The sequence below is a fragment of the Amblyomma americanum genome, chromosome 8, assembly GCF_052857255.1.
Source record: "Amblyomma americanum isolate KBUSLIRL-KWMA chromosome 8, ASM5285725v1, whole genome shotgun sequence".
Lineage (NCBI taxonomy): Eukaryota > Metazoa > Arthropoda > Arachnida > Ixodida > Ixodidae > Amblyomma > Amblyomma americanum.
Window position 1 is genome coordinate 72794818 of NC_135504.1, and position 14458 is coordinate 72809275.

The following is a 14458-nucleotide window of genomic DNA, read 5'->3' on the forward strand; positions in this document are numbered from 1 at the left end:
AAGGAACAGATGTTGCTAGCCGCGGCATCTGCCATCGAAAGCTGAAGCGCCTGAGCTGCGACTAGCGGGAATAAAAGGACCGGGAGAGGGAAAGAAAGAGGGAATGACAGTAAATATGGATATGAGTGGGGGTATTATACAGTATGTGCACTGCACTTATTGAAGCCGTGCAAACTGTGGGATCATATTAGGCGTTCCGATGGAAGCGAGAAGCAGGAGACGCCTGCGCGGTGATGTGTGGTGTCAGTACACGTTGAATATCTTCAGGTTGCTAAAAGTATTCCGAAGACTATTCCGGAAGGCGCGCAACCTGTACACATTTCTTATTGTTTAAATAGTTTGTGTATATTACCTCTGCCCCTATCTTCTCTTCCTGTCCCCTCACCTCTTTCATTTCATTTCTCCACTCTTCCTGCTATCATTTCCTTTATTTCCGCCTCCCCAGCTCAGGTGGTTCAGACGGCAGATGCCGGTGTTAGCAAAAATCTCATCCTTCCTTTTATAATGATTTTAATAAGCCACTACTGGTACTGTACTGGAATATTCGGAGACCCTCCACTACGCCACATCCGCCTTCCACCTTTCCATCACAGAACGACACTGGACCGGGTTGGTCTCAGCCTCGTGGATGATTGGAGCCCATATCTGCCAACACGTGTACGATAAGGGCGACGACTGCTGGACCCGCCGCGGTGGCTCAGTGGTTAAGGCCCTCTGATCTACTGATCCGGTGTACCCGGGCTCGAACCAGACCCCGGCGGCCGCGTTTCGATGGAGGCGAATCGGAAAGGCGCCCGTGTGTTGTGCGATGTCAATGCATGTTAAAGATCCCCAGGTGGACGAAAGTCCACAACACACCTTTCTTCCTTTCTCTCCGTCCCTCCTTTATCGCTTCCTTTACAACGCTGTTCAGGTGTCCGCGGATATCTGCGAAAGATAACAAGCCCTACACCTTACATGATTTCTCTGCGCATGCAGGATCACATATATCAGAAGCCTCTACCGCGCAATATGAGCGCTAGCCTCCATCAGGGTAGGCGGCGGGCTCGAGCGAGCTATTACACCAAAACATAGAGCAACCCCGCCGATATCCTTTATGTCGACGTGGCAGAAAATTCTAAAGTAGGATTCTTCACGGCAGTCGCAGCCCATGAACACGGCACTGTGGGGGCCGCCGCCACTATCCGAACTAATTCACCTGCTGAGGCGGAAGGAGCCGCCATCGCACGATCAGGCACCCAAACGTACGCAAGATGCCCCATCGGTCCTTTATACATATCATCAAATCACCGCATTCTACAAACTCAGCCGCATGGCATTACCACCACCCCACTGTACTTTGTCGCCCTTATCCAGTGCCACATGGCGACAATTACAGACGGGCTGCTTTATTTCACCCTACCGTCTCTCATGCTTTCATCCCACCTTTTCTCCTCATTGTAACACCTGTGGCGTGCTCAGATCCACACTTTTTTACTACCTTTGGGAATGTCCTTCCCACAGGCAGTACCCCCCATGCCCAATCCCACTCAATCTTCCTGGGAGGCTGCTTTACGGACCGCTCAGCCCGCCGGCCAGAAAAGGGGATCGGAACTTACGTGATGCACAAGCCCGTGGACTCCTGGACCTGTAGGAGACCACCCTGGAAGATTTTTCTTTCCTCTTTTTCTAATAAAAGTTGTTTCCATCCATCCATCCAACCGCGACATTTCCTTTCCACAAAAAAGCTTTCAATTTTTGTTCGACCGCTGGCCCCCAGTATTGGGCAGAGTCCAAGCGGGAGAGAGCTACTGCGTCTTTAATTTGTCCGAGTTCAAGCGGGAGAGGACTACTGCGTGTTTAATTTGTCCGAAACGCATTTATCTGCAGGTGGAAGGGCTAGTGCAGGTTATCTGGAGGTAATGCGTCAGACGCCGTGTTACCCAGTGTTTCGCCAAGACGTCGCACTAACAGATACCGCTGTAAAAGATGGAGACTTCAACATAAACAGGTACAAACGTTTTTATTGGAAAGATGCCGCCAACCAATAGTTTCAGGCGAATTTTCGCCTGGTATCGAAATTGTCCCAACTTGGCAGGCTGGAATAGTCGCCAGTGGGACAGCGAAGGCGCTTTATTAACGGCGTGCTCCGAGCGCACATGCTCGTCACGGTCACTCTTCTGCACCAATAGCTTCTCGCAGAAGCCGCGCAGGCAGTCGCCGCCGGTCCTATGGTCTACTGCGCGGGGTGGCCGAGCCTGTGCGGACGAGCCCTGCGCTGCTCTTCGTTGAAGAGCCGCGCCCTGATGTGCGAGCCCATGTGCATGGCCATGATGGTCTGGCTCCTCTTGCTGGCACACGTGACATACCGGAGCGTAGCAGCGGGGAGCGTCGTTGGGATCATGCACGTATACTGTGCAGGTTGCAAGCCAGGGGGAAGGTTGGAAGTTGACTCGGCAACCGGAGCACTCGTGGATGGTCCGCTCCCCAGGCAGGACGCACTCGAGCATCCTAAATTCTGCGCTGGTACATGTGGAGTTGCTGCATGGGGAAGAAATGGGGTTTGTAGGTCAGTACGCAGTAAGTTCACATTCATAGGTTTACCCGCCGCGATGGCTAAGTGGTTAAGGCGCTCGTCTACTGAGCCGCGGAGTACCCGGGCTCGAACCCGACCGCGGCGGCCGCGTTTCGATGGAGGTGAAACGCAAAAGGCACCAATGTGCTGTGTGATACAAGTTCACGTTAAAGCAGCCGAGGTGGTCGAAATTATTCCGGAGCCCTCTAACTACAGCACCTCGTTCTTCCTGTCTTCTTTCACTCCCTTCTTTAAATCTCCCGTTACGGTGTGGTTCGGGTGTCCACCGACATATTTGAGACAGCTAGTTGCTGCGTCATTTGCTTTCCTCAAACAAATTTTCATTCTTTTAAAACAGAATCTTTACTACTCTCTTGGGTAGGTTCTTCGGCGTGTTTTTCATATGCCCTTAACAGAGGAGAACCACGTAACGTCGCCCAGCCGCAGCTGTGCTGAGACCGAAGAAGATAGGGCGCGCTTCTCATCCACTGTGGGAACGCACTCGACGTTACAGACGCCAAGCTGTGTCCACCTGCCCGATACACCCTAGGTTCCGCTCACTAACCAGGTTCAGCAGTGGATAAACCGCAGCCAATTTTTTTACACCATGGCCACAAGCCCGGCTATCGCCGCCAGTGTGTGCTAAGACACACATTACATCAAAATAAATTGGTAAAAGCCGATGAACATCGGTGAAAAAATTGAGAAATGAGTCAGTCGCATGTGTATACTCCGACGTAGCGTGCAACGCTGTGAAAGGTATAGGGAAGAAACTGGTCCGCTCGCAAAAATAAAGGAACGTGTGTTACTCAGCGCAGCAAATTGTTTTAGCTGTTTTTTCTGAACAATGGAAGTTGCTCACGTCGTCGTTCAGACAACTGCGCTTCGTGCGGAGAGACTGCACTTTATCGGCGCTTCCGATGGCACGACTTCACTTTCGAACATAGTCGCCTGAAGCAAATATACGCCAGACGACCAGTCGCGTCCAGTTGAACTGGCTGCGGTCGTCGGAAGAAAGTCGGTGCTTACCTCCACAAAGGAGGACAAGTCGGAGTCGAAGCTGCCTGCAGCTGTCCTGTGCCTGGCTTTCATTTCCACCTCGGGAGGACGGCTGGCAGCCAAGAGCGAGGCGGTGAGCTGCGGAGCCATGCCACCGGTCTTCTTGCAACGCTTGAGACCCGGCAGTGCTGCGTCGCCGGTGAAGGTAGATAGATATACGGCCAACGCGGCAGCGAGACTGGTGGGGCGGACGAACGGCTGCGAACGCTGCGTCGAGGCACCCTACGAATCGAGGCACGAGCACGACACGAGCAGACGGTGGCGCTAATGATGACCCCGTGAACGATGTGACGTAATTCACGAGCGATACCAAGGCGAAGAGAAGAAAGAATTAAAAAGAAAGAAAACATTCCTGAAACGCCGATAATGCGTTCGTATGCTACCAAAAACTGAAATGAAAATAGGTTTTTGAGGAAAGGAAATTGCACAGTAAATGCCTCACTTCTCTCGGTGGGCACCCCGACCGCGCCTTAAGGGAAGCAATAAAGAAGGGAGTGAGAGAAGAAAGGAAGAGGTGCCGTAGTGGAGGGTTCCGGAATTTAGACTACCTGGGAGTCTAACGTGCGCTGACATCGCCCAGCACACGGGCGAAAAAGTGGTGGTGGTTGTAGTGGTTTTTTTATAAAAATAATAGTAAAAAGGAAGGAAAAGATTTTTGCTAGCCCCGACATCTGGCATTCGATGAATTTCCATGAATAAACTAGAACTGAGGAAGTGGGACCGAAGACACCGCGGTGGCTCAGTGATTAGGGCGCTCGGCTTGATCCGGAGTTCCCGGGTTCGAACGCAACCGCTGCGGCTGGGTTCTGAGGAAGTGGGACCGAAGACACCGCGGTGGCTCAGTGATTAGGGCGCTCGGCTTGATCCGGAGTTCCCGGGTTCGAACGCAACCGCTGCGGCTGGGTTTTTCTGGAGGCAAAACGCTAAGGCGCCCGTGTGCTGTGCGATGTCAGTGCACGTTAAAGATCCACAGGTGGTCGAAAGTATTCCGGAGCCCTACACTATGGCACCAGTTCTTTCCTTTCTTCTTTCACTCCCTCATTTATCCCTTCCCTTACGCTGCGGTTCAGGTGTCCAATGATATATGAGACAAATACTGCGCCATTTCCTTTCCCCCAAAAAACAATTATTAAGAAAATAAATGATGCAGTATGTGTCTCGCATCTCTGTCTGGTCACCTAACCAAGCCTAAAGGGAAGGAATAAATGAGGGACTGAAAGAAAAAAAGGAAGAAAGAGGTGCCGTAGTGGAGGGCCCCGGAATTTAGACCACCTGGCGGTCTTTAACGTGCGCTGGCACCGCACTGCACACGGGCGAAAATAATAATAATAATAATTGTTTTTTTGGGGAAAAGAAATGGCGCAGTATCTGTCTCATATATCGTTGGACACCTGAACTGCGCCGTAAGGGAAGGGATAAAGGAGGGAGTGAAAGAAGAAAGGAAGAAAGAAGTGCCGTAGTGGAGGACTCCGGAATAATTTCGACCACCTGGGGATCTTTAACGTGCACTGACATCGCACAGCACACGGGCGCCTTAGCGTTAAGAAAATTGGTTTCAATGCCAAAGCTTTTGCTACGCTATGTTCTTCGACTTTCTCTGACCCCTCTTTGAACTGTAAGTCAAAGTGAAGGTCGCTGAAGCGACCTTCGGCCGCTCCGGAGCTGCGCCGAAACCGATGAATGGGAGCTCTGAAAGTAAAGGCGCCTAACACAACCATATAGTTGCAGTAACTTTTCGAAACACCCTTCGGATATTGTGCAAGATCAAGGCTTTAATCAAGTTGATGTGTTGTGCTCGTCCGAGACGTGATTTCTCCCGGTCAACCTTTGTAATCCGTGACTATGCGTTTGTGGCCTCAAACTCACCGCTCGAGCCCAGGGCATCTCCCAGCAAGCCGCGCTGCGTCTATACAATGCCGCAGCTTAGGGGGCGGTGCTCTATGCGCTGCCGCTCGTCACGGTGCGCAAACCGTGCTGGAAGAAACTCGAGCTCCAGCCCCGCAAGTCCCTGCGCGTGTGCTTAGGCCTGCCCGAAAACTAGCAGTGCGCCGCAATGTTGGCTGAGGCAGGAGCGTGCCGCTTGAGCTCCAAGCAGCGCGCAGGGCATTGAATCACATTGACCGGCTTCACCGTGCACCGGACGGCGGCTCGCTGCTGTAGCGTATGCGCTCGTACCCGCGCTCACGAATGGGCGCGGCGCTACTCGAGTATGAGCAATTGACACAAGGCCCACCCCCTACGGCTCCTGCGCGCCCGGGCCTGCTGCCTCGGAGGTACAGCGAGAGATGCTGTGCAGCAGCTGGTCAGAGCCGTCATACACGAGGAGCTCCAGGACCATCTCCACGTGTACACCGACGGCTCAGTGGCCCGCGACAGCTCCTCCTTTGCTGCGGCGGCCACCCCGCCCCCCCCCCCCCCCCCCCCGCGACTGCACAGCCAGCAACAAGCAGCCTTCCTGGGCTCCTCCACCACGGCGGAGTTGATGGGGATCCGGCTGGCGCTGGACCTGCTGCTCCCCTCGGCCCTCCGCCGCCCGGGAGTGCTCTGCTGTGCGACTCCGTCGCCGCTCTCAGCCGCCTGCAATCAAACTCCCGCGGTACCCCACTAGTGCGGGAAATTCGCTCGCGCAGAGGTTGTGCCATGCGTGCTCAGTGGGTGCCCAGTCACTGCGGCATCGCAGGCAACGAAGAAGCTGACGACCTCGCGACCGCTGCACTCCAACTATCTACCAGCGATCTGCCCCTTGCGCTGGAGGACGTGCGTGCGGCCATCCACGACCATCTCCGAAAGCAGCATCCCGACCCACGCATCACGGGAGGTGAGCGCATCGACAGTGTCACCGGCTGTCGCGCACTTACACGGTCACAACATGCAATGATCCTCCGCGCGCGCATTGGCTGCTTGTGGCCCGGGGAACGACGGGTGCGTCACGGAATCGCGACGAGTGATGTGTGTGACGGATGTGGTGCAGTGGAAACATTAGAACACCTGCTCCTTCACTGTGCCGCGTTCGCCGATGCTCGTCGCGATATGCTTGCGGCCTATAGGGTGCAGGGCATACTACCAGACTCCATCAAGACGCTATTGTGGCCGCAGGGCAGTGCGCGCACTCGTGAGCGAACTTTGGTGAGCCTCTGTTCATTCCTCTAACACACGTGCTTGACGTCCCGTCTGTTCTCCGTCAGGTAGTTACACGCAGTGACCGAACGCTCCGTGAGTTCTACCATGAACGATTAATAACTGGACGACCCACTCCAGTTGTAACCAACACAGTGCTGTGCGCGTGTGTGATTTAATTCCTCTAAAATGAACTAATCACGCGCACAACCTGGACACATTTATTATTGTGTAAATAGTTTGCACATATTACTTCTCCCCATATCCTCTCTTCCTGTCCCCTCACCTCTTTCATTTCATTTCTCCATTCTGCCTGCTATCCTTATTACCGCTGCCCCAGCTCAGGTGCTTCAGTATCGATGGCAGATGCCGAGGCTATCAAAAATCTTTTCCTTCCTTTTTACTATTATTTTTAATAAAACCACTACCACCACCGTCACTTACATCGCACAGCACATGGGCGCCTTAATGTTTCGCCACCGTCGAAACGCGGGCGCCGCGGTCGGGTTCGAACCCGGGAACTCCGGATCAGTAGCCGAGCGCCGTAAGCACTGCGCCACTGCGACGGGTGGGTATAAAATCCCGGCCCGCAATTTTGTTGTTGCGTGATGCCAGATTGATGCCAGCATGTTTCAGCTTTAGGGCGACATAGCAGTTTGCATCAGCAGCTATAATGCCTCTCGGCGCGTGGAAGCTGCTGTGCTTATCCACGAATGGTTTTTGTTGTTGACCTCACTTTTCACCAATACGGTGTCTACAAAGGTGAGTTACCGAGAAAACTTGAGAAGCACAAAGACGCAGAAAACGATGGGAGTCTCGGTAGCTGAGTTCTATATAAACAAATAGTGTCATTTGCTTCTATGAACAAAAATGTGCTGCAGTTTAATTACTGCTGAGTCTCGACAACATCACGTGACACGCCTCACACACCAACATATTGACGATCCCGAGGCCCTCATAAACACACTTCAGAACACATACACCTCTCCGGGTGCCCCCACACCTCTACCCACCTACACAGGACTAGCCTATCCAACACTCGACACAGACATCACTGAGACGGAAGTCAGAGCGCCCTCCTGACTCTGCGAACCAACTCCGCACCTGGTGCAGAGCAAATCACAAACTGCGTGCTCAGTAATCTGGACGACCAATCGATAGCCCAAATTACGCAATACTTCAACCAGTGCTGGAGGGAGGTATCCTCCCGCAGTCCTGGCGCCACGCGAAGGTAATATTCATACCCAAACCCAAAAAAACACTTACACTTCAAAACCTTCGCCAGATTTCGCTAATCTCATGCCTCGGAAAGCTCTTTGAGCATATTGTGTTAGCAAGACTCACAACGCACATGGCGGACAACAATCTATACCCGCATAGCATGGTGGGAGTCCCCCCCATCTATCCGCACAGTACGCCATGCTGCAACTCACACATGACATTTTCGACCCGCTTCTGCCTGGTCACACAAAGGCAGTCTAAGATTTGGATCTCTCCAAAGCTTTTGATCGCATCGAACATCAGGCGATCATGACTGCCCTATCTCCATTGAATGTGGGAGCGCGCACGTACGCCTACATTCAAGCATTCCTCACTGACCGCATGGCTGAGATACATTTTGGACCTCTCTCTTCCCCCTCCTACACGCTTCAGAGTATCGGAACCACTCAAGGGTCCGTCCTCTCCCCCTTCCTCTTTAACATCACCCTCATCCCCCTCGCCCGATAATTCGCAACTATCCCCCACTTAAGCACACTCTTTATGCCGACGACATCACACTGTGGACCACCCACGGCAGTGACGGCGACATAGAGAACACTTTAAAGGAAGCAGCCACCGTCACCCAAACTTATGCACAGAACATCGAACTGTCTTGTTCCCCAGAGAAGTCCGAACTGCTCCTCATCCGGCCAAAGAACCAACGCTCCCCCCGCTCCCCCATTGCCATCGAACTGCATGGGGACCCGGTACCAGAGGTTGACACCCTCCGCGTATTGGGCCTGCATATCCAGAACGATGGCAAGAACACCACCACTCTCAAGAAACTCAAGCAGGTTGCAGGCGCGATATCGCATCTCATCCGCAGAGTTTCGGGCCATCATAGAGGCATGAAGGAGCGCGACCTCTGTCGCCTCATTCATGCTTTTGTCCTCAGCCGTGTGCTCTACACTACACCATACCTAGAACTATCCAAACACGACATAAATACTTTGGATGCCTTGATCCGCAAGGCATTCAAAGTCGCACTTCATCTTCCCCTAAACACCCCCACAGACTGATTACTAGGCCTGAGCTTCCACAACACGATCGGGGAACTCGTGGAGACCCATCGACAGGCCCAATACATAAGGCTTACACAAACCTCCATCGGCCGGTATATCCTGGACTCCCTCGGAATCAAAATACCGACTAACGACCCAACCCTCCTTCCCATTCCTCGATCCCTTCACCGAGAGCTAGTCATCAAGCCACTGCCAAAAAATATGCACCCCTCCCACCATGAGCAGCGCCGCAGAGACCGTGCGAAGGCACTCCACCGAGTGTACGGCTCCGAGCGGGACGCTGTATGGATGGACGCCGCCTGCATTGGTGACGAAGCAACCGCAGCCGTGGTGGACTGCTCTTCATCCGCCCTCCTCACTCTACCTTTCCCCCCTGACACCACCCCAGAGGCTTCAGAGGAAGCCGCCATCGCAATTGCCATCACCCGCACGGAAGCCCAGTACATTTTAACAGACTCTAAAACTGCAATTCTAAATTTTGCGCGAGGCCGAGTCCACGTCCCTGCTTTTGGCATACTGGGCTCGCCCGGTGCACCCCAACACCGCCATGTAGAGCTTCTATCGGTGCCTGCGCACTCCGGGAATCCCGGAAACGAGGCCGCCAACCTTTCAGCCCGAGGTTCTTTAAACCGGGTTCAGGTGGTCTCGAATCGGGGATTCGCGAGGGAGCGAATGCACTCGTTCAGCGAGATGACGCAGGCCTACAGAGCCTCGCGCCAGCTCTACCCCCGCCCCACCCCTCCCTAGATAACAAACACGCAACACTCTGGCGCAAACTACAGACACACACACTCCCCTCACTCCTGACCCTAGCCCACTATCCCCCTCCTTCCCCACTCCTGCCTGCACCTTGTGCCCAGAACCATTCGCCTCTTCTCTCCACATCCTCTTCCTCTGCCCGGCGGACCCTCCCCCGCGCGGCCTAGAGGACCTCAAGACCTGGGAGGACTGGGAGACCCTGCTGCGCTCGGAGGACCCGGCCGTGCAGACAATCGCCACCAGCCGGGCTGCCAGTGTTATGGACCTTAGGGACATAAACACTTGAGTGCAGTGGGGTCGTGCGGAGACCCAGGGGCGTGCCCCGACTTCCTCTCCAACAATAAAGTTTCTCTCTCTCTCTCTCGTTAAGTAGACGCGGCTTGGCGTCTGTAACGTTGAGTGCACCGACCCTGCCACTCAGGCATGTTGATCGCGAGAGGTTGGTCACCCAATGAACGCTGCATCCTATATCTGCCCTGCCCCGTGTCTCCAAACGTTGTCAGCGCTAATGCATGCAGCCCACATCTCACCACCGCCACGTACTCCAAAGCGCTACTGAGGTGTCCACTGACCAAGGAAGGGTGCCAGTTATGCTTCCTTCATTTCCTCAAAATCATTGGCGTCTAGAACGTCTACGCCAGAGAACGCAATGAATGCCGATAGCTTTCGGTTTGTATATACTGGATTAGGTCAGCTAAGTTACAACCACGTGACATGTCACAGCTACGCCAGGAGTCGGAGCTGCCGCATCCCCTCCTTACGGTGCGGTTCGGGTGTCCACCGAGATACCTGAGACAATTACTGTGCCATTCTTTCCTCAAAAACTAATTTCCAATTTCTCCACGGTGGCTCAGTGGTTAAGGCGCTCGGCTATGAATGAATGAATTAATGACTGAATGAATGAACTTTATTCCCGTCACCACGGGGCCTCACGGTCGTTGCGCAGCAGTTCAGAGGGAGTGCCTCTCAGGCGGCTCTCAGCACCGGAGACCGCGGAGAGAGTCTTGTAGTAAACTGTCTCCGCCTGACGGATGATGAACGTCTTTGCTGATCCGAGCGTGGCTCCGGATCAGCTCTTCCGAGGTGGCAAGGTTTGGGATGCTTTGTGATTTACCCCCAGGAGAATCCTGACACTCCCATATTATGTTAATTTGCGGTCATTCTTTGACAGCTACTGTAGAGCTCAGGCTCCCCAGTGTATTCATCATGTAGTATAGAGTACGGAACGAATCTGTTTACCTGAACCCTCCTCCAGGCCTTGCATTCCTTTGGATTGAGTAACCTATCCAGAAGTGAGAGTCTGTTCTCCTATCGAGTCTAGGTGTTTCATTTATTTATACGTTATGAGAGGGTCTTTATTCTGCTCACAGCCTCGATCGAGAATTATACTTCCGAGGAACTCTGGAAGTTCCCTACACTCGGCTACTGATCAGGAGTACCCGGGTTCAAACCCGACCGCGACGGCCACGTTTCGATGGAAGCGAAACTCGAAAGGCACCCGTGTGCTGTGCGATGTCAGTGCACGATCCCCAGGCGGTCGAAATAATTCCGGAGCCCTCCACTACGGCACCTCTTTCTTCCTTTCTCTCACTCCCTCCTTTATCCCTTCCTCTACGATGCGGTTTAGGTGTCCCGAGATGTAATAATAATAATAATAATAATTGTTTTTTGAGGGGGAAAGGAATTGGCGCAGTATCTGTCTCGTATATCGGTGGACACCTGAACCGCGCCGTAGGCGAAGGTATAAAGGAAGGAGTGAAAGAAGAAAGGATGAGAGAGGTGCCGTAGTGGAGGGCTCCGGAATAATTTCGACCACCTGGGGATCTTTAACGTGCACTGACATCGCACAGCACACGGGCGCCTTAGCGTTTTTCCTCCATAAAAACGCAACCGCCGCGGTCGGGTTCGAACCCGGGTACTCCGGATCAGTAGCCTAGCGCCCTAAGCACTGAGCCACCGCCGCGGGTACTGAGATGTAAGAGAGGAAAACAATTTTCAGGTCCCACTTCTGCAATGCAATGAGGCGCGGTACACAGGAAGCGATAGACGGGAAGAGGAAAACTTTATTGTAGGATACTGGGCGTGCTGAAAGAGCTGTGCCCAGCATCCGATGTAAAAGCCACACTGCTGTTTTCGGTCCTCCCGACATTTACAGATCGTCATTAAGCTTAGAGATTGAGATTATGCCGGTCGAAACTGTCCAGTCCCAGCTCCTGATCGAACTCCTCCCACACAGCGCGAGCACATTCGTAGATGCGTTTTTGAAAATTCATCCGGTTACGAACAACCTGATTTTCCAGAAGGAACACAGCGCGTCGAAGTCTCCATCCTCCCAGAGAGCCGCGCGGGAGGCAAAAAGCTGTGAGTCCAGGTAGCGAGATCTCCAGTCTCCGAAATCCAGCCACGAAGCCCGAATCCTCCGCTTCATGTCGCGGATGAGGCTCTCGCGAGCTTTGCCCATCTGTTGTTAGCGCCCTGACTCGGTGGTGTTGTTTTTGATACGGTTGGAGAAATCGTCCACGATGTCATTGTACATGTCGGTGATCTCTGTCTTCAGCCGACCGTGGGCCTGGATCCAGCGCGACTTGATGTATTGGTTGATGCTGCCAAGCTTGTCGTTGATAATCTTCTGGTGGTGGTGGTAGTGGTTTTTTTTATTAAAATAATAGTAAAAAGGAAGGAAAAGATTTTTGCTAGCCCCCGCATCTGCCATCGATACTGAAGCACCTGAGTTGAGGCAGCGGAAATAAAGGATAGCAGGCAGAATGCAGAAATGAAATGAAAGAGGGGAGGGGACAAGAAGAGAGCATATGGGGAGTGGTAATATGTACAAACTATTTACACAATAAGAAATGTGTACAGGTTGTGCCCATGTTAGCTCATTTATCTATTTTTATTTATTTATTGTGCCCTCAGGGCCAAAGGCATTACAGAGGGGAGTGGGTTTAGGATAAACAACAATGAAATAGAATACAGTGAAAATAGGTATTACAAAGAAATTTCCTCCAGAATAAAACAAATAACAACATCCAGAAAACGTAAATAGTATAGAAACAATGTATACAATACAGTGAAACCGATAAAATACACAACCAACTTACTTCAGAATAAACAATATTAGCTACAGCGTTATGAAAGATTTTATTATCAGGAATGGCTGCAATATCGGGGGGAAGGTGGTTCCATTCCACAGATGTGCGGGGAAGATAAGACTGAAAAGAAGATTTGGTGTGGCATGTTGGGATGCCAACCTTGTGGCGGTGATCGATGCGACGTGAAATGTATTCGGGGGGTGACATGAAATAGTTGTGAAGCGCAACGTGATAATATAGCTTGTGAAAATAGCGTTAGGCGACCAATTTTGCGGCGAGATTGTAACGGTGGGAGGGAGACGTTAGATTTCATGGCTGTGATGCTTGTCGTACGGTTGTAATTTGAAAGAATGAAGCGAACGGAATTATTTTGGACTACTTCCAAGGAATATATGAGGTTTTCATGCGTAGGGTCCCATATTGATGCTGCGTATTCTAGTTAAGGACGTATGAGTGTTTCATAGAATTGAAGTTTAAGGAAAGAGGGAGCGGTAGAGAATTTGTGACGTAAGTATCCTAACATGCGGTTAGCGTTATTAATCACGTAGTCAATATGAATAGACCATAATAAGTTTTGAGTGATATGAATTCCTAAGTACTTATATGTTTTTACCCAATCAAGAGGAGTGCCATCAAGATAATATGAAGGAAGAGCGTTAGATGTCCGTGAAACACGCAAAGCTTTACATTTATTAGTGTTTAATTTCATATTCCATGTAGTGCACCAGTTTGACACCAAATTAAGGTCTGACTGGAGTGTGTCAGTATCGTGGACGTTATTTATTTCCCGAAATATTACACAATCGTCAGCAAAAAGGTGAATGTTAGAAGATATGGCAGAAGGAAGGTCATTAATATAGATTAAAAACAGGACTGGCCCAAGGACCGATCCCTGTGGAACACCAGATAGCACGTTAGCAATCGGTGAATTAGTGTTATTAGCATGCACAAATTGCCAACGATTTAGAAGGAAAGATTTAATCCATTGAAAGACGTTAGGATCGAGATTAAGATGGCTCAGTTTATGTAGTAGCAATTTATGGCATACTTTATCAAAGGCTTTGGAAAAGTCCAAAAAAATGCAGTCAGCGCAAGATGAGTTGTCAAGTATGCGGTACAGCTTATCAGTAAAGGCAAGTAACTGAGTTTCACAGGAGTATGTTTGATGAAAACCATGTTGCGCAGGCGTGAAAAATGAATTCTCATCGAGAAAGGTAACGACATTCTTGAAAATGATATGTTCTAGTAATTTGCAGCATGTGCTGGTGAGCGAAATGTGACGAAAGTTTTGAGGGCAGTGCTTACCACCGGACTTGTGAAGTGGAACAACCTTCCCAATTTTCCAGTCGATAGGAAAGCTTGCTGTGTCGAGTGACTGTTGAAAAAGTTTGGTTAGTATAACTGAACTATAAGCACAAATATTTTTTTAGGAATTTAGCGCTAATCGCATCAGAAACAGGTGAAGAATCATTTTTTAAAGATTCGATTAATTTGGCTACACCAGGCGGATCGACAGTTATGGGTGGCATTGTCGGGAACCTGTGGTGCGGTATGAATGGAAGATTAACGTTTGAAATGGAGGAAAAGCTTTCAAC

General features: G+C 51.3%; 1 long non-coding RNA gene across 1 annotated transcript; it reads right to left on the reverse strand.

Annotated features, from left to right (window-relative positions):
- Positions 1-2267: 2267 nt before the first annotated feature.
- On the reverse strand, positions 2268-3765 carry LOC144100439 (uncharacterized). Its single transcript, XR_013307654.1, has 2 exons — positions 3584-3765; positions 2268-2520 (listed from the first exon to the last, which is right to left on the reverse strand). It is a non-coding gene; the product is annotated as an uncharacterized LOC144100439 (long non-coding RNA).
- Between the last annotated feature and the right edge of the window lie 10693 nt (positions 3766-14458).